The 19,087-nt window shown below is 40.0% G+C and overlaps 1 long non-coding RNA gene across 7 annotated transcripts in view; it reads left to right on the forward strand.

The window, feature by feature from the left end:
- Window positions 1-19,087, forward strand: part of LOC137468309 (uncharacterized) — a 405,810-nt gene that overhangs the window by 184,576 nt on the left and 202,147 nt on the right. For 6 of the 7 annotated variants that reach the window (XR_010995862.1, XR_010995859.1, XR_010995861.1 and 3 more), the window contains one exon: window positions 10,739-10,818. This is a non-coding gene — a long non-coding RNA (uncharacterized lncRNA). Of the gene's footprint in view, window positions 1-10,738; window positions 10,826-19,087 lie in introns of all 7 variants that reach the window. The other variant, XR_010995860.1, reaches the window with a different exon arrangement.

The raw sequence follows: 19,087 nt of genomic DNA on the forward strand, positions 1-19,087 counted from the left end.
ATCAGAGTAGGATAATGAGAAATAAATTCATATCTTAGAAACACCTTTCCATACTTCTCCCTTCCTTCCAGGCATAACTTCACTCTTGTTTTTCTCCACCTTCCTCTCATCCAGTGGTCCAGAGGATGGAGAATGAAGTCTGTGGTCAGACCTTGTCTCAGCCACTCCTCCCCCTCGGCAACTCTTCACTCTTCCCCTGCTCCAGTGGGGAGTCCCTTCTATGGGAGACAGTCCTCCACGAATGGCTCCAAAGTGAGTCTGCAGAGCTGTTCCTCCCACACAGTCTCTCTCCTGTGGTGGGTCTGTCTTGTAGCCAGCTGGAATTGGCTCTGTTGGACTTGGGAAAAGCTTCTGGAAACTGCCCACAGAAGCCACTCCCAGCCATACAAACCCAGTACAGCTCAATTGTATGACCTGATGCCCCTCTGAAATGTGCTAAAAGCTTGATATGCATATAATTTTAAATAATGATTAAAATAATATAGTTTGACTGGAAACTCCCCATCAGTCCAAAAAGATAGTGGTATCTGCAGATGATACATTCCAGCAAAGCATCTTTTTATACACACAAGCTGACAGGGGAAATTTGTCAGTGGGTTAGTCACCACTCAGCTGAATCACCACAATCTCTTTTTAAAAATAGCTTGATTGCAGCAAGGGGATTCATCTCTCCTTTAGTAAATTAGATTAAATGCAATACCACAGGTACTCTGCAGAGGTATATTTTGGGATAGAATAGAACTCTGTTTCTTCTTGTGGGTGTTGGCCATTTTATATTTTTTGAGTAGTATCTTTTATAGACTGGGGTGCCAATTGCTGCTATGCAGCAGTATGAAATAATGCCATTTCCAAATGTGCCATCTTCAGGAATACTGCTTCTGAATATGATCACAAAACTAGTGGTGTTTCTCCTTCTGGGCATAAGTGAACTGTATAAAACTAGTTCCTTTTCATACAAAGCATAATTGTCACAGAAGAATAAAAGCAGCAATTAGGACACCTGTCACAGGGAGGGAACCACTTAAGGTGGTGACTTAGGCCCAGGATAAAGCATTCCTTTCACCTAGGCTCCACAAAACAGCGGCTGGTACACCAGGCTCTTGAGCACAGAGAGCATTTTCTAGAAGACTCTAATATATTTTGGAATTCTTATTCCTAATGAGTTCAACCACTATCCATTCCCTTCTTCCAAAAGATTCACTGAGATACTTGCACGCATTTCTGCAGTAGTATCTGGTATTTTGATTCCTTACAGTTTCATCTCAAAGTCAAAAGGCAGCAGTTCTGAAAGTCAGAGCTGGGTAAATTCCAGCATGTTCAGCATATTCATCACAAATATCAGAATAATTTGTGAATTATTGTCTCCTCAGTAATTATATTTGTGAATGTGAACAAAATTGTCAGAAGTTTTTAATATCTCTGATACTTCTAAGTTTCTTTGATTTCTCTGGAATCTAGAAAATGATGAATGCAAATGGAAGGGTTTTCCTCTCAGGTAGGACACTTCTTGGATCTCACTGTTTTTCTGGGACCACTGTTTTCATGATAGATGGAGAAATTTTGTTTCTGTTCAACTCTAAGGATGCTTTTTTCTTTTATATCCATCTTCATTTTCTACTGTCAGGAGCAGCCTTCAAGGTATCATGAGCTGGCTTTGTGGCATCACAGGCTTGAATTGCTGACCTTGCAATGGCAGTGCTTGTGAGATATCCAGATCAGTTTTATGTCATCAGGGAACTAATTACTGAAAAAAAATTCAAACATTTGATTTTCCATTGAAAGCAACTTCAAGCTTTTTTTAAGTTTACTCATTAATTTCTAGGATTTGCTTTATAGCATCTACAGCTGGGAAGAAACAGACAAGATGTTCTGGCAATTTGAGTTCATTCAGCTTGCAAAAGCCACTGAAACAAATGTATACTTCTGCATAAGAGTTATCAATGCATATGTTCTCTAGGAACTGGAATAAGCCCAATGTGGCCATGCACTTACCAGATAAAAAGGGGATGTCCTCAGAACAAGGTTACTTACAAGCCACAAAAAGATTTTTCATATCAAAAAAAGCTATTTGCAGACTGTGGGTTTTTGTAAAAGAGTCTATGCTAGAAAATAGTGGGGAGTCTGCAGCAAGGAAGGTCAGGGTTAGAGACATAATAGTTAGCTGTAAACTGTTTCTTGGGTTTAGACTGGGTCTATCCCAAGGTACCCTTTATAAATTTATAGGGCAATGAACAGTCATGATATTGGGACACCTGCATGGGCAGCGAGAGTGTGGCTGAGAGAGGCTGGGCTGCAATACAGTGGTGGTAACACTGCTGTATTTCCTGAACAAAATGCGGAGCTTAATTTTCAGGGTCTGAATAGTTTTAAACCCTTCAGTTGTGGGGAGCTGTGTTTCCTGAACAAAATGCAGAGCTTAATTTTCAGGGTCTGAATAGTTTTAAACCCTTCAATTGTGGGGAGCAGTAAACATCTTCCTTGTTATTCAGATATTTTAATGGTTCTATGAGTACTTGCCAAATTTTGTCCATTGCTCATTTCAGATATTTGCATCCCACCCTAATGACTCTCTTACAGCCACTGTAATACATGCTGGGTGTGTATTGTTGCCAGTGTTCCATTGAAATTAAAGGTGATCACATCTGGGGCATTATTGTAAATGTGTCACCATCACATGTGCCGTAACTTCTGAGCTTTGGATGTTTGCTTTAGCAACAGTGGGACTATCGGCAGAATATGATGTGGAATAATCCAAAATGTTCATACAGAGGCTGCACATCCTGTGTTCATTAATTGTTTTCAATCTCAAGGACTCCAACTAATTCCTCACAGATTGGAACTACACAGAGAAAATCCCATGGCAATTAATTATTCATTTGTTTTTCATAGGAAGACAATAATCTTCAGACTTAGTTTGATTTGGTGTTTAAAATGGAAATCTGAGGAAGGCTTTCCTGCTGCTTGAAGTGAATAGCAAATGAAAAGCTTCCTGGAAGGCTGCACATAATTTCCACATGTTCTGAGCAGTGTGGTTTAGAAAGGTTTGTAGCAGCACTGAGGGACAGCCACCACAGCAGAATTATCGACTCACTGCTCTTCACGGTTGTTGTCCAAAGGTGGCCTCGGTAGAATTGTCAGAATCAAAACTAAAGTAAGTTTTAGAAGGTCTGAATTGATTGACTTTGACCTTCTGGGAATGTGAAAAGGAATGGGGCTGCTGTTGCCAAGCCCATGCAGGAAGGAAGCTCTAGCGCTTGTCCAACAGACCAATGTGAAGCAGGAGTCTCCTCCATTCCCCAGCTTTCCCCCAGTGCAATCATTAAGTTGGAGGGGACAGACACTGTTAGCAGCTCAGGTCACCCCTACAAGGCATCTCACTGGGGTCTGACCACCACATATTTCAAGGAGGAGCACACCTAAGCCAGCATAGCAGTCCTGCCCTCCCTCGACCTGCTGGCCACATTTCTCTTGATGCAGCCCTGGACACAGTTTGCTTTCTGGCCTTCAAATGTGCATGGGCAGTTCATGTCCCACCCCCCCTCCCCCCCCCTTTACTCCCAATTCCTGCCAGGCAGGGCTACTCTCAATTTGTTCATCCCCCAGCCTGGATTGATTCTGAGGGTGCCCTGACCCAGGTGAACCCTTGCACTTTAAATTGTTAAACCTCATGGAATTCCTATGTGTTGTGGTTTGACATGGAAGTGAATTTTTTTAAGAAGTTGGGTCAAACTGATCAGTGGTCACGTTTGGATATTGGCACCTAGAGTGACTACTGAAAGTATGGACACGCCTCTGAGAACACAGGAGGTTAAAAGCAAGAACTCCCAGGAGAGCTATCTCTTTGGTTCCGGTCAGGTCAGGGTGCTGTGCAGACCTCCCCTGCCCAGCCAGGGCTGGGTGGGGGAGGGGAAGCCGTGTGGCCTGGTCGAGGTGAGCCGAGGGGGCTGAAGGACTGGAACCGAGCCAGCTCCTGTGGACGGAAGGGTGGAGAGAAGCGGAGATGTCTTTGTCATCCCCCCCCTCAGAGGGAAGAGATAGAGAGTCCGGACGGCACCTGTAACTTTGCCGGCGGAAGAGAAGGGGGGTGGGGGGGAGGTGCCCAGCCTTGGCCTTGGGAATCGGCTGCTGGGCAGAGATTTCAGACGTCTGGGGAGTCTGAACTTTTAACCCTTTCCTGAGAAATGAAGGCTTTGTAAAATATGACTCCTCCTTGATTTGACGTAGAAGAGAGACAGTCTGGGATTTGAGATGTTAGAAGAGGAAATTTTGGGGTAGAAGGAGATGATGGAGTGGCTTGTGGCTGGACTTTTCTTGTTAGCCATAGACTGAACCAAATTCTCCTGTAATAGAGACTGCAGTTCAGGGAGATGCAGTAGTGAACCAAAGAAACCTGCTTCAGCAACCACCAGTGCAGAAATGGAGAGAACAGAGGAAAGCTGAGGAGGGAATGGTGACGCCCTCTGTCTTCAGGAAGAAGATGATCTCTGTTCTTAGACCCTCAGCCCCAGGGGAAAATGGGGGGGACTGTAATCCCAAGATGAGATGCTGAACTGTTGTCTCTTTTGGTCCATGGCAAAGCATCCTTAAAGGAGCCCTCTGAGCAGTCTGTCCATGCACGGTGGTGAGAGCACTGTGACATGGAAAGGAGAGTGTCACCATGGCAGATTTTCTCCGGGCGTTTGCCATGTGTGACATGGAAACACAAGGGTGGCAATTGTGTTTCCTGGGGGCCTGTGGTACAAGAAAGATTTCTCTTTCCTTTGAGAGACTGAGTATTGATTATCTGAAGGGTGGCAACTTGATCAGGAATCCTGGGTGGCGTCTCACTGTGGATTTGTTTAGAAATTGAGTGGGAGGAGGAGGAGTGTTTTAGAGAGTCTTCATCCTAGATTTAGTGTCTGTGTTCTTTATAGTAGTAGTAGTTTAATAAAGTTTTTTTTCTTTTGTTATTAAGCTTGGGCCTGCTCTGCTCTGTTCCTGATCACATCTCACAGCAATTATTTAGGAAAGTGCATTTTCATGGGGATGCTGGCATTGCGCCAGTGTCAAACCATGACACTATGGGACCAGTTCTTGAGAGTGTCCAGGTCCCAAGACATCCTGTACTTCAGGTGTGGCAACCACACCACTCAGCTTGATGTCATCTGCAGACTTGCTGAGGGTGGCCATTATTTCTGAGTCTATCTGAATAGTCATTTGAGAGATCTGTCTGCCAGCTGCCCTGCTATGGAGAGATTTTTGATGGTAGTATAAGGTTTGTGTGTCTGTTGGGCACTCTGCATTGAAATAGAGAGGATCAAGCTCACAATTTCATCTGTCTTCTGCAAATCAGAGCATCAGTATGGGTAAAGCAGAATGTTCTAGAGGCTCCTTAATTTTAGTGATATTTTAGTCAAGGAAAAAAAGTTAGATTTAGCAATTGCTACAATTTTTCTTCAGAAATGAGGATGCTGAACTCATTTGTACTTTCTACCCATGGTGAAGCTTGTAGTGATTGCAGCAGGGCCACCTTCACACTCCTGGGTTCAGAAATCAGTGTCCAGAGCTGCAAGTGTTTTTCCAGTGGTAAGACAGACAAGAGTAGAGTTCTCAGTCTTCTCAAAGAGACTCCTTTTATCTCTCCTTGCAAGGTGATCAGTGTTATCAGCTGGTTTGAGAGCCCATTTGTGCCAGAGCAGTGCAAAAGAAACAAAGCATGACTGAGAGATACATGGAGTACAGTGCTTTCAGAGCTTATTTTTAGACTGGAAATAATGTTGGTTTTATCTTCCTTGATGGCTGTCTTCAAAGGCACACAGGGTGGACATTGCTATTTTACCTGTCAGAGCAACCTTGTTTGTAAAATCAAGAAAACATTTAAATGTATCAAGATTGTAGATAGTAACCTTCTTTCCAGTTTTTTTTTCTTGTTATTGTTGTTTGACTTTTTTTTGTCTCAGCTAAAATAAATTTCCACTAACTGATTTAAATAGAATATGATATTTTCTTTGCTGTACACTGGGGAAGTATTGTTTTTTTATTTTTATTTTTTTGGAAAGACCAGATTTCCTGTGATTCACTGAATCTGTGTAGAAGGTACCTGCAGAAAACATGATACCACCTTTTACAGTACTTGTATTCTTTATACAATAAGCTAGTTTTGTATTTCTTATTCAGATTCCCAAAGGAGCTGGTACTTCCTTGGTGCTAAACAAGCTGTTGGGAGGTCCTTCTGTTTTCAGCATCATCTTGATCTCATGAAAATCTCCTGGAGAGCTACATGTTGTGGTGGCAGAGCATACTTTACCACTGATTATCTGAACTTCTAGAGGTCACCAATGAATTGTTTGTCAGCTTTCTTCCCTGGCTGAGAATGATTGTTCTCATGGTTTCTCTGTTGAGCTGACTTATCTTTGCATGTTTCCCTTCAGTGTTTTGGGAGTTCACCTGAATCCATGTTTCTATGCAGAAAAGCCAGACATTTTACAATTCCTTGGGGTAAGTGTGATGTGATAATCTGACCCTGTCAGCAGTGACAAAATTTTCAGTCCCTGGGAGGTGAGAAGGAAGAGGAGAGCGTGAAGAATGAGGTGCAAACACTTTCAAACCTGGACTATCTGTTTCTTCTGCTTATATTTGACTGGCGTGGAGACCACTGTTGGCTAAGGTGTCTGACCCTTAAGTCCAAGAGATGACTTAGAAGCAGTTATAAATGGCCAAGGTATTAGGAGCTGCAGTTTTCTTCCTGATGCTGGCCTTTATTCATGTTCCTGCAGCTCTGGGGGGGTGAGCAAAGACATGGCTGGGGAGGCTCTGTGATAGGTGAGGATGTGTTCACCCAGGAGGGATCCCTTCAATCAGGATACACTGTCAGGTTAGGGCTGCTGGTTTGTTTGGCCAGGTCAAACTAGCTAGAAAAGGGGCTGGTTTGAATGTACAGCAGTAGCTAAATAAGAAATTGAACATTTGGTGGGGGGCACTCCCTGGAGAATCAGGGCAGGTTTGGTTGTTGTAATCCCTTGCTAATGAAGCCATTGATGCTGTAAATGGCAAAGGGAAAAAAAGGCTCAGGCAGAGCAACAGAAAACCAGAGGACAAACACATTTTAAACCTTTTCTTGCTAACTTGGTAGATGGCTTTGATCATTTCACAGAAAGCAATGCAGGAAAGAAATGACACCAGAGAGGCAAAGAATAAATTTTATCCTCCTTTTTCCTCTTTTTCTAAAGTTTTCTTCAATACAGATATGGCAAAAGTACAGAAAAACAACATGAAAAAACAGAGATAGCAATTTCAAGAAAAAGGGAATGCACTAAATGCTACCTGCTGTCTACCCCATTTCAGATAAAAAGTAGTGAGTCTCACTGCACACATTTTAATCTCAAGAATTCAAGCTTTAAGTTGAAATGGTTTTTTCATTGAAATTTTGGGAAAAATTTAAGGATAGGCAGAGAGAGAGGAGAAACAGGCAGGGAACTAATTAAGGACTAATTTGTTTCAAAGTCTGTTATATCCACGTATCACAGAGAAATGCCTTAACATAGATGTTTTATCAAAGGAAAGACAATGTGAAATCATAAAACAAAAGATGAAAAATGTCTCAATAGAAGATTAATAGAAACATAAATAGTCTCAAATTTGCTAGAGGAACAAGGAAAAGACCCTCAGATGAGACACTTAAAGAAAAGAAAATTGTGCCTAGTAATCTTGAAAGAAGGTAACTGCAGTTATATCATGCAAGACAACTAACACAAGTTGAAGCTTTTCTATCCCTCCCTTCTCCCTCATTGCTCTAGGGCTGGGATCCTACGGTCATCATCTGCCATTGGCTCTTCCACCTTACTGTTGTTGAGCGCCCCTAAGACAGAGATGTGTTTCAGCATTTTAGGGCTTTCCTGCAATCCCAATTTTTTCGAGGTTTAAGTAGAACCAGGTGGTAGTTTTCTGTCATATCATACTTAATGGACAATGCTTAATATGCCACAGAGCTTTGATGCCTACGTCTGAAAAACAAAAAGAATAGACCTTCTAATCTGTGGAATCAATATAGTAGCCAGCTCTCCGGATGGCTCACAATATTTATATGGCTAGGTTCCAATTCCATGAAGCTTTATTGTGCTTGGATAATAGGCACTAGCACCAAGGCCTACTCCCAAATCTACCAGAAGCCATTAGAAAGGCACTCTTGATCATTCTGCTTTGAAGAGTTGCCCCCATCCATGTATTTATTTCTCAGTCTGAAGGGGTGCATGAGGACTGCAGGCAGAGAAGACAGAAAGTAGCTCTGACTGAGGGACTGAAAGCACCAGGAACCCAAGCAGACCTGGAAGCAGCTCTGTGATGAGAAGCAGGGTTTATTTACTGTTTCAGACAGTGTCACACAGGCAGTGGGCTGCTTTTTTTGACCTCAGCAGGTGATTTTACATGGACCTGAACAGCAGTGGTTGGACTTGAGTCAGAAACTTTGAAGTGTGGGGGCTTTCTGATACATTTTACTATGCTTTGAAACAAGTATCTGAAAAAATCTATTGTATTTCTTCAGGAAGTCAGTGTTTCTTTTCTTGCTCAGATAATTATGTGTGATTATAAGCATGCCTCTATTAAATATCACAAAAAAGAAATTTAGTTCAAATACTATAAGGACACAAATGTGTAATACAAAAATTACCAGGGTGGATTTTTAACAAGAATTTTGCTTATTTTTTCCCTAGTGAATGCTCTCTAGTTCCTCTCAATGGTGGTAACTGTTTATATTAATTTATACATATTCATATTTATACATTCATTTATATATATTACATTCAAAAGAAAAAACATGGGGAGACTTTTTAGTCAGCTGTACAAAAGTACCTACTGCTGGTCTTTATTTGATAATTGAGAAAAAAGGAAAAAAATCCAACATAGGAAGCCAAAGAATCTGCAAAGTTCATTGTAACAACATATCATGACTGGAGCAGAAGCTGGGCATAATACAAGCAAGAGAGGTTAAGAAGAGAGCTGAGGAGCTGTATTAGGTTGTCATGGTCAGCAGCTACATTTATATTTAGATTTATTTTACCTCAAGACCTAGCTTCCTGCTGATATTGGAAAAATGCCTCTTTCTGTCACCTCTTTTCTCTAACCAAAGAAGAGCACTTTTCTCTGACCAAAGTGTGACCACATGTCTACCACCTCACCAAATTCCCATATTCTCCCCTTCTTCCCCTTGCTCCTCCCAGACACAGCCTGCCAAGCCTGTCCGTTCCCCCACCCCCAGCTTGTGCAGTCCAGCAACTCCTGGGGTCCTGCAGCCCTGCTCTGTTTCACTGCAATCTTTGCCTTTCCTGTTCCTTTTGTTCATGCTGATGGGACTGCAGCAGCATTGCCACACCTGGGGAAAGCATGTGGCCTCTTCGTGGGGACTGCAACACAAAATGCTTTCTGTTCCTCTCTTTTCTTTTGCTCTTTGGGGGAAACTAATTTAATAATATACTCTGCAAAGCCTTCCTGAGTATGGGCCCCCAAAGCAGCACAGGCATTTTTTATGCCAAGACCCCTGTGAAACTCAATGCCACTTGGATATACAGCTGCTCTTGCCTTAGGACTCAAGGCAGGACAGCTTTTCTGTCAAGGTGCCAGATCCAGAATCACAACTAACATCTTGCACTTCCCACACCAGTGGTCCCTTGAGGCTTGAGGAGGAAACTGGACTATGAATAACGAGGTATCTGAACAGTTGGTGACTCACTTGAAGTCTATGGTCTGAGATATTGACAGTCTGACAACAATTTTGTCATGGTTGTCAGTGAGAGGAAAGATAAGAGCGGAACCACAAAGTGGTGTTGATTTTTAAAGGTCAGCATACTTGTGGTTCAAAGTCACTGTGGGAGCAATCTTCTGGATTTTCACGGAGATTCACTGATAAAAGGAAAACTAAAAAATGTGGATTACGTCCTTTTAATACCAAATACCTATAAATTAGTATTCTGAATATAATGGCCCAAACGTAACTGCATATTCTTCTTTGTGTTTCCAATGTGGAAGTTATCTTGAACTTCTAAACATTTCTCATCATAGGAATACCAAGTTCATGGGAATATTTGCTTATGCATTTGATTCTCTCTCATCCCAAAGGTGATATAAATAAGTTTGTGCAATGGGATTACCAGGAAGAAACCAATGAGCCCCATTTGCTTTTAGTTCATCATCTGTATTGAAGAAGGTGGAAAAGCCACCAGAGTTAACAGATGTGCCTGATAATCATGCTTTCTTTTTATTGTAGTCTTACTGATCTTTGCCAAGTTGACAAAATGACATTCAACTGGTAAATATTGCTAGTAACTGTGTGCATTAATCGAACTAATATTGCTGGGGTTTTCATTCGACACAAAACAAATTTAACAAAAAACCCAAATCAAATTATCCTCAATATAAATGAATTATAGTATGTTCACAGTGCTGCAGCCCTGGAAAAAATGGAATATTCTAAACCAGCTAAAAAAGTCAGAGCCCATGGGAAAGCTATAGATCCCTGAACTAGAAATGGTTAGATGGAATAATTTATCCTCCAGGTGAGTCTTTCCATCTCTGACTGCATCTGTCTCATTTGTTATTTCTCTGCCTCCTACTTTATCTGGCTCACAGATGTTACCCTCCGTGCATTTTTGTGAACTTGTTAACACAATACTAAGATATTTTCCCTTTTCATGTCTTGTTCTGTTGAATTACTCAGACAAAAACATACATTAATCAAGCCTAATTTCTTCCTTTTGCTCCACAGATTCAGGCAGTGATTATTGCTTAGGACACCGTCTCTTTAAAGAGTATATTGTATAAAAATGCAATTATGCTCCATTTCAGGTAGGTAGTCCAGATAATCTTTTAAATATTACTATACTGTTCCTAGCTTGATTTTCTTTTCAGAGTCAAAGCAAAATCATTAAAAATATCTTTTTGAATATGGGCAAAAATAAGAATAGATATCAAATATAAGCTGACATAAGCCCGTTTCATCCATGCTGAGAAATTCCTCACTTTCTGTAGAAAGTTTTTCAACTTTGTGGTACAGCAGAATTAAACTTAAGACTCATCCTTCTTTGCTGTCATTGCATCGTGCAGAATATCTGCTCATTGCAGTTATGGAGCTGACTTCTGTAAAGGTGAAAAAAAGCCGTTGTTCATCTTCATACTTCCTTGTATTGAATAAGTCCCTGGAACTGAGAGTGAGAGACAGAAAAGTATTGTGCAAACTTAAATTGTGTGGGTGAGAGGACCACTCTAATACGGTCACTGGGTTTTTACTTTGTGATTCTTTTGAGCGCTTTGCGATTTCCTTAGCTCTTCACTGCCTTACATAGACAATATTTTATCAGTAGAGTAACTGATGCAGAGCCCTTCTAGAGTTATCCTGACTTTAAAAAAAAAAAAATCTGTAACTTTTGTTAAAGAGAAACTCAGCCTGACCTGAAATACATTTTTCTAAAACCCTCTAAATTATGGTAAACCTAATTCAAAGTTAGCAGAATATGGCATTCTTACTTGTATTGAGTAGACTTTTTTCTTTTTTTATGTTAAAAATTTTAGAATTACTTTTTTTTCCCTTGGGAAATATGCTAATAATAATGCTAATATTTGAAGTGGGACACCATTTAGCTAGATAGTGATTGCAACAGTAACATTGTTCATTAGAATAAGCTGGACTGACTTACAGCTTTTGCTGTCTTTTTTTATCCTCATGAACTTATAACACCATGCTGAAGATGAAAAGTGAAACTCTTGGGAAAAGAAAAGTGGTTTTCTGGGTTTTATTTTTTTTTCTTTCAAGGAACACAGGACACTCAAGGAAAATGTAGAGGAGTTGAATGTTCTATAAAATTTCTTAGAAAACTGTATTTATGTGGTTCCAAAAAAAGACTCCTTGACTTGCATCACTTCCTCATAGCTGAGCAACACTGCCATAGAAAGCACATGTCAAAGGATTTGTTCTTAGCCAGATCCTCCTCTGCTTGTCCAGTGCTCCACTTGTAGATCTTCTTGTCTCTAAAAAGTGGTAGCAAGTCTAATAAGTTCACACTTCAGCCTTGACACAACTCAACAGAAATCTTTGCCCATCACAAGATGCAAAATAATTGAGCCCAGGCTTCCTGACATCTGTCTAGAGATATGGAGTATTCAGAATGTCTCAGCAAATTTAAAGTTTTTGGTTCTTTACTAACTAAACCCTTTACTTTATATGTATTAATTCAAAATGTAAAAAAAACCCCAAACCAATCAACCACCAACAAAAAAAACGCCACCAAAAAAAAAACTCCAACAAAAAACTCCAAACCTTTAATTTGTAGATGGTAGTATTCATATTCCTCTGAAAAATCTCTTACTAGCATCAGGCAATCCAACTCCTCTAGTTTTTGCAAGAAAAATATAATAGAATATTTAATATATTTAAATTTCATATCATAGAAAATTTGCCATGCCCTGCCTCATTGTTTTTTGGTTGGCTGGTTGGTTTTGTCTTGGCCTTTCTGTGCTCATGGTATTTTCCTCTTTAATCCTCCTTAGATTTAGGATTAGAACTCAATCCCCACACTAGGTTCAGAAGTTTGCTGAATTAATCTGTTGTTGCTTGAATCCCTGAAGTGGATTCTATTTTATTATGGAATGCTTAGGAATTACTGAAACTTCAGTGGAGACTGTTAATGAGAAGCTGGAAGTCCAATGATTAATTAATATATTGTAGTTTCTTTTACTTGCTTTTATTTCTGTACCATTGCCTGGGGGGACGTATGTCTTAGGTTGTCTGGCAGCAGCCTCATTATTAACAGAAATGGGCCATAACTCCTTCAAATAAAATATTTTCATTGATCTTAAAAGAGAAATTTTAACTTTGAGCACTTTATTTAGTTTCATAGCTATCTTTTTTTTTTGTTGTAACACTGGGACCCTGAGGTCGACTCTACTAGGTCACACCACTTTGTGCTGTGCATCATTAGGACTTGCAGGTCAAACACACTAGGGTCAGGAGCTACACATCTATGAAACTCAAAAACAACAGCAAATATTGAAGTTTAAGTGGATGGCATTAGTCCCCAGAAGTCAGAGTAAAAGTACCCAATGCCATTTTGATTCTGGAGGGAACATCTTTCTGATACCTTTCATAAAAAAACCCAAACAATTCCAATATTTAACGAACAGTCACTAGAGTTTAGGACCACAGACACCTTCAGATGTGCAGTTTACACCCAGATCTTCTTGAAATCAAGAAGAAAAAGGACACTCAGATAAGGGCCAGTGAGTAATTTTAAAAGGGCAATCAAAAGGTTCAAAATTATTTGTTGGTGTCTGATCTACAAAAATCACCAAAAGCTACCAGCTGGCATTTTCTGGCCGTGGGAATGGCTGTAGGGATGCTAACTCTACTAGCTACAGCACCAAGAGCTACCTTCTGTCTAATTAAATCCCATTTTAGTTTTAGGAACACAAGGATTCACTTTGTATTTTGTGAGACTATCTGGATTAAAAAATATATAAATTAGTCAGTGTAATATGAATTTGCAGGGTTTTTTTTTAATATTTAGGAAAATATTGTCTCAAGAATAAAACAATTACTGAAAATTTTTGAATACTGTATGTAACAGTTTTGAGTAATACTATGTAACATTCAGCTGAAAGATTATTGCAAGATGCAATGACAAATGGGATGTAAGAAGAATAGGATTTGGTAGGATAGGAAAGGGTAGGATAGGATAAACAGAACAGGTATTTCAGAGTGCCCTGAAAGAACATACTCTTCCTAAGGCTGAAATCTGTATTCACATGAGCTGGTGGAAGAGCACTATGTATTCTACATAACCATATTAATTCAATAAACTTTGCATTTCTGAAGGGTGTGGAAATTGCTGTAGGTTATTCAGAGATTTGGGGTTATTTCCTCTGTCTTATCAGTTCTTAATTTTCCCCTTACTTATTTCCCCACTAATTTTTGTCTCTGATATTTCACATTAGGAGGTCTTTGTCTTCAATGTCATTGACTTTTGGAATCGTTTGTTCCCTGTAGTGTAAACTGCACTTATGGCAATGCACATCATTCCTCCTGTAATATGGAGAAATCAAATCAAATATACCAGGATATTTTTGTATTGGATATTTACACTCAGACATTTAAGAAAGAAAGTGAAGGCCAAGTTGAAAGATCTTTGCTTGACCCAGAAGCTTCTGACATAGGTTCTGACAGTTTGTGTGCCTTTGCTGCATAAAAATGGATCAGCAGTCAGAGGCATCAAAGACTGGCTTTGACTCATTCCTCTATAAACAGTTATTTCTCACTAGGTTATTGCAGGTCACTCATATTACAATTTGAATTTCAAATTTCTATGATCTAAAAATGATCTACAGACCAGTATGATCTACAGAATCAACGGATATTATAGACATGTTTAATAAAGGGAAAATTGTATCAGTACTTGGAAAATGATGAAAATATCAGTTTCCTGCACAGATCTAAGATTTATTGTTTCGACTAATGTCTGTATGAAGAGAATACACACATATGTATTATTTTTCCAATGAATTTCAAGCTGTTTTGCTGAATTTCACACGGAGATAGAGGACATAGATATACAACTTTCTAACAGGTTTGAAGTTGACTAGGAAAAAAAAGGGGGGGAACCAGTAAGGGACAGACTAAGAGGAGCACATCCTCAATTGCACTGGGCAGACTGCCTCTGAAATAAGTGTTTTGACTGTCAGACAAGGGGAAAAGATTGGTCAGAGCTTAGTTTGTTAGCAAATTCAGCTAAAACTCATCTTTAATAAATCAGGCTTTGCTTCTTCTACTGGTCTCAGAACTGTTTGTAATATGTTGATTTTAGGGTCCTGTGCCTGCCATAAATCTGGGGCTGTTTATCAAGCAGTGACAGTGATGTATTGGTATGACTATGTTGGCTCCCAGAAGTGGGACTTTAGACATGCTGAACAGAGTCCATGTTTCTCTCTTTAAAAAAAAAAAAAAAAAAAATCACATTCATCTGTGGTCAGAGTCCATGACTGGGGTTTACACTTGACCAGAGGAGCTCTGAAGGAGCTAATTTGTACTGGGTGAATTTCAAGTAGTGTGCTTCAGTTTAATTTTTTTTCCCCTGATGATCTACCTTAATATCAAATTTTTCTGAACAGCATGGGACTGGACTGGATCTCCTGGGCTGACTCTAAAAGAAGCTTTTTCCTTTCAAGACTTCTTCTCTGTTTCAACAGAAGTGGGAGAGCCATTTCCAAGAATAAAAGTAAGGGAATTGGAGCAGGGCAGAGAAGGGTAAGGTGCCTGGGCAGCAAAAAAAAGACCTGGAAAGTGGTGAGAGAGGGAGTGGCTGAGACCAGAGGATGTTGAACACCCTACACCCAGAGGGCCAGAGGACAAGGGCATACATTTTGTTTCTCTGATACCAGAAAACACTTGCAAAGGCCACTATCCAGCCACATTTCTTGGTTCATACAAGATAGAGACACATGGTTACTTTTTATCCAGGGTGGTTTTATATCAAGGTGGCTCTGCAGGACACTGCTTCAATTCTATGTGCCCTGATACTGATTTTTGAAGACAGCCTGAATTTTGGATTTGAATAGCTGACTTTGTACACCTAACCTTATTGTCTTATCATTATATGTGTGAGTTAATAGAGATATAAGATTAAAGGAAAAATGCCAAAAACGAAAGCCTACATATAAACAATGCAGCTGGAATGAACCCCAAACTAAGAGAGAGGCAGGGTTGTTGCTACCTGCTCATTTCCTTCTTCTCTACCCCCAGCCACATAAAATGTGAGCTTTTCCTAAACTGGTTCAGATTTCCTTTGCTGGCAAGGATAATGGAGAATGGAAACTCAAGGGCAACTTTTTTGTTGCACCTGCTGTGTAAATAGACCAACAGCTTAAATATGGTCAAAGCAAGGCTTTTCATCCACCATGATGACTTATTAAACTGTGAAATGTGGGATTGGCTAAAAGGAGGAGCAGAAATGGTTATGCATGCTGCTTATATTTTGATAGTGATGCTCCCAAGTAAGGTTAGGACATGGAGGTTTTGAGCTCTACAGTGAGAAAACTTGGACTGAAACAATTTTACATCTCCTTCTCCAGATCCCTTTACATCCTTCCTTGTCTGTGATAATACACACTCTCTGATCTCCATTCAAGCTATAAGCACACAGATTGCTAAAGCCATCTTTTTTTCCCTTTTGACCTGATTATGACACTTCCAGCTTTGAAACATTATTTATGCTGTCTTCTCCTCTCTATTCTTTTCTTCTCTGTGCCATCTCTTTCAAAGACCCACACAATTATTTTTCCTTATTTAATCCTTCTGACATGCTTCCAAATGCCCTTAGTCCTTTGCAAGTGCTTCCCAGTCTTTTCTGACAGCTTAGATGAGAGTTGGCTCATATAGTTCCAATTATTTGCAAAATTTTTCACAGTGTTTGGAGATCAGGTCTGTCTGAGCAGAGAAAATGTCTTTCATTGCATAATCACTTATGGAAGATTTTTCTAAAGCTTCCCATGAACCTATTTGATTCACAACAAGGAAAATACAGAAATTAAATGGGAACATGAGTAAGTTCTTATGCTGATTGTGGAAAGGCTGGGTAGAAGCCTGTTGGAGAGAGTCCTGAAATCCATACAAACATTGCCTTTGGCTGGAATGTGTCCTTTGAGGTTTGTCTATCATTGGCATAAAGTCTGTTTTAAACAATCCAATGCCAAAATTACCATCCCACACTTACCTGGACCTCATGCTGACCATCTAGGGGAAAAGTTTCTCCTAATATGAAAACAAAGCATGGTTGATAAAGATGATACTTGAGAAAAAGAATATGGTCAGATACCAAGTAAAACTGAGATAGCTGTTTCTTCCAGAAATTCCTTTCTTTCAAACCATTAGGTGCACTGTGGATGCAGTGGTGCTAAATCTTCTAATATAATGGAGAATTTAAAAAAAATCAAAAACAGGGAGAAAAGTTTTTTAAACAGGAATTGACATTTGTCTACGCATCACCATGGCCTTTCCTCTTTCTCCTGGCCAAACATGAAATGCAGGCCTTTAAGGGACCAGTTTCACGGGCACACACCTGGCGAGGTAGAAGGTGTGTCCCTCAGTCACTGGGCTGCACCCTGGCGCTTTCTCTCCAGGTTATATCATACCTGACTGAGTCCCCTCGTGGCTCTGCAGGGAAGATGAATGTTTATGGAATTACAGCAAGCTGAGCTCCCCAGACACACATACTCTCAAAGCATGCCTGCTTCTATAAAGTCGGAAAGCTTTGATGAATAGGAATAGCACCAGACTTTAAGGCACACTTTATTTCATTGATGAACTTTGAGGTGTCTCCTGCAGTAACAGTTTTGTAAACTGTAATCGTTAACATCGCTTATTCAGGATTTACCGGAGTGACTAACGTTGCCTATTTTTTCAGGCTGCTACAGGGATAAATAACTGATGTTGAAGAAGCAAATCAGGATCTCTGTGGAAAAAATAAGAAAAGAAAAAAAAATAATTGTGTGTGGGTTTTGGAACCAGCAAATCATTTTTCTGAGGTGCCTGTAAAAGTACATGGTGTGATGTGACTGTTTTATAGAAGAGGGAAGGGTGATGTGTGGGCTCCATTGCATAATATTATTGCAGAGCTTGAACGGTGAAGGGGCACAATGAAAAGGGGATATCATGGAAATCAATTTGCAAAAATTAAAGTGTTTGTTCAAAACCTCCTCCGTAACAGGATTAACAGCCAAGGAAATTAAAAATTATGTAAGAGGAATTGCTGAAGAGATAATCCAGGATGATCCAAAGGATTTTGCAGATATCTCTGCAATGTTAACAATCTTATCATTAAATCTAGCAATTTAATGAGGTACATTCTTCATTGGTACAAGTACAGTTCCATGTATACACTTAATGCCTTTTTTATTTTGACATAGATCTAAGCCCGATACATTTGTTTTAGAGTATCATGTTGGGCATCAGTACACGTATATTTAGCAGTGCACTCCTGTTGAAGGCAGTATATCAGCGATGATTAAAAAGCCCAGGATGTGTTTCATAAACCATTACTTTCAGGGATGTCTGAAACAAGTGCTTGAAATCCTGCTTCATACCCACAGTGATGTATAGCATGGGCTTGTATCTGCAGTTTCATCTGTCTCTTGGTGTTTGGTGCTGTCAGGCATTTTGACATATTCTACTTTTATTGGCTGAAAAATAATGCAATAGTAAATAAGAATAGAATGAGGCAGTTGCCTTCACAAGAAAAACACTTTAGGAAAGGTGTTGCGATTTCCTTGATGATTAAACTGTGCCTCTTGAATTTGTGTGAATATCCTTGTGAAGCTACATGACTGTTTGTATGAATGCAGTGAAGACAATTTGGGACCATTTGCATCTCACAGGTCACACCAGGAGCAGCATGTGTCAAGAGCTGACTCTTGGCCAGTTTCTCATGTGCTCTGTTACTGTGAGTCTGCTGCAGTAGGAATGTGTTACAAAAGTCAATGAGTGATTGCCACCCTTCCCTCTTCTGCCTTTTGCTCTCTTTTTATTCTTTACTGCTCCTGGAGCTTTCTTGAAGCAAATTGAATGCTGCCCTTAGCAACTCTCCTTGAAGTTTGTTGCACCAATCAATCTCTTCTTCCCATGAATAATCCCAACTTTCTTTTCTAAATAATTAATCTTTCCTTCACTTTGGGCTTCCCTTGCTTCAGCCAGCTCTCTTTGCAACACAGCACACGTCTCGTCCTCTGAATGTGAAGTGTGCAGATCAGCTCAGTGTTTTATAATGTCCTAATTACTGTACTCACAGGTTATTGGGGTATAGCAGTATGCCAGAGGGTCAATGAACCTTTTAAGTTAAATGAGGAAATGTATCTTCATGGGACCTAATTAGAAGGTGAAGTTAATAAAGACAGAAGGGAAAAAAGCCAGTAAGAAAGTCAGATACCTTCAAAAGCTGTCAAAAGAAGTTGTCTATTGAGCTCTTTTTTAGGACTAGTTGGGCTTTGCCAAGAGGTGTAGCGTGAGGTGTCACCAGAGGACACAAGGAAAAACGACGCACCACAGCTTTGGTCACCATGAAGAGACTAATTTATT

This window comes from Anomalospiza imberbis, chromosome 2 (genome assembly GCF_031753505.1).
Source record: "Anomalospiza imberbis isolate Cuckoo-Finch-1a 21T00152 chromosome 2, ASM3175350v1, whole genome shotgun sequence".
NCBI classification, from domain to species: domain Eukaryota; kingdom Metazoa; phylum Chordata; class Aves; order Passeriformes; family Viduidae; genus Anomalospiza; species Anomalospiza imberbis.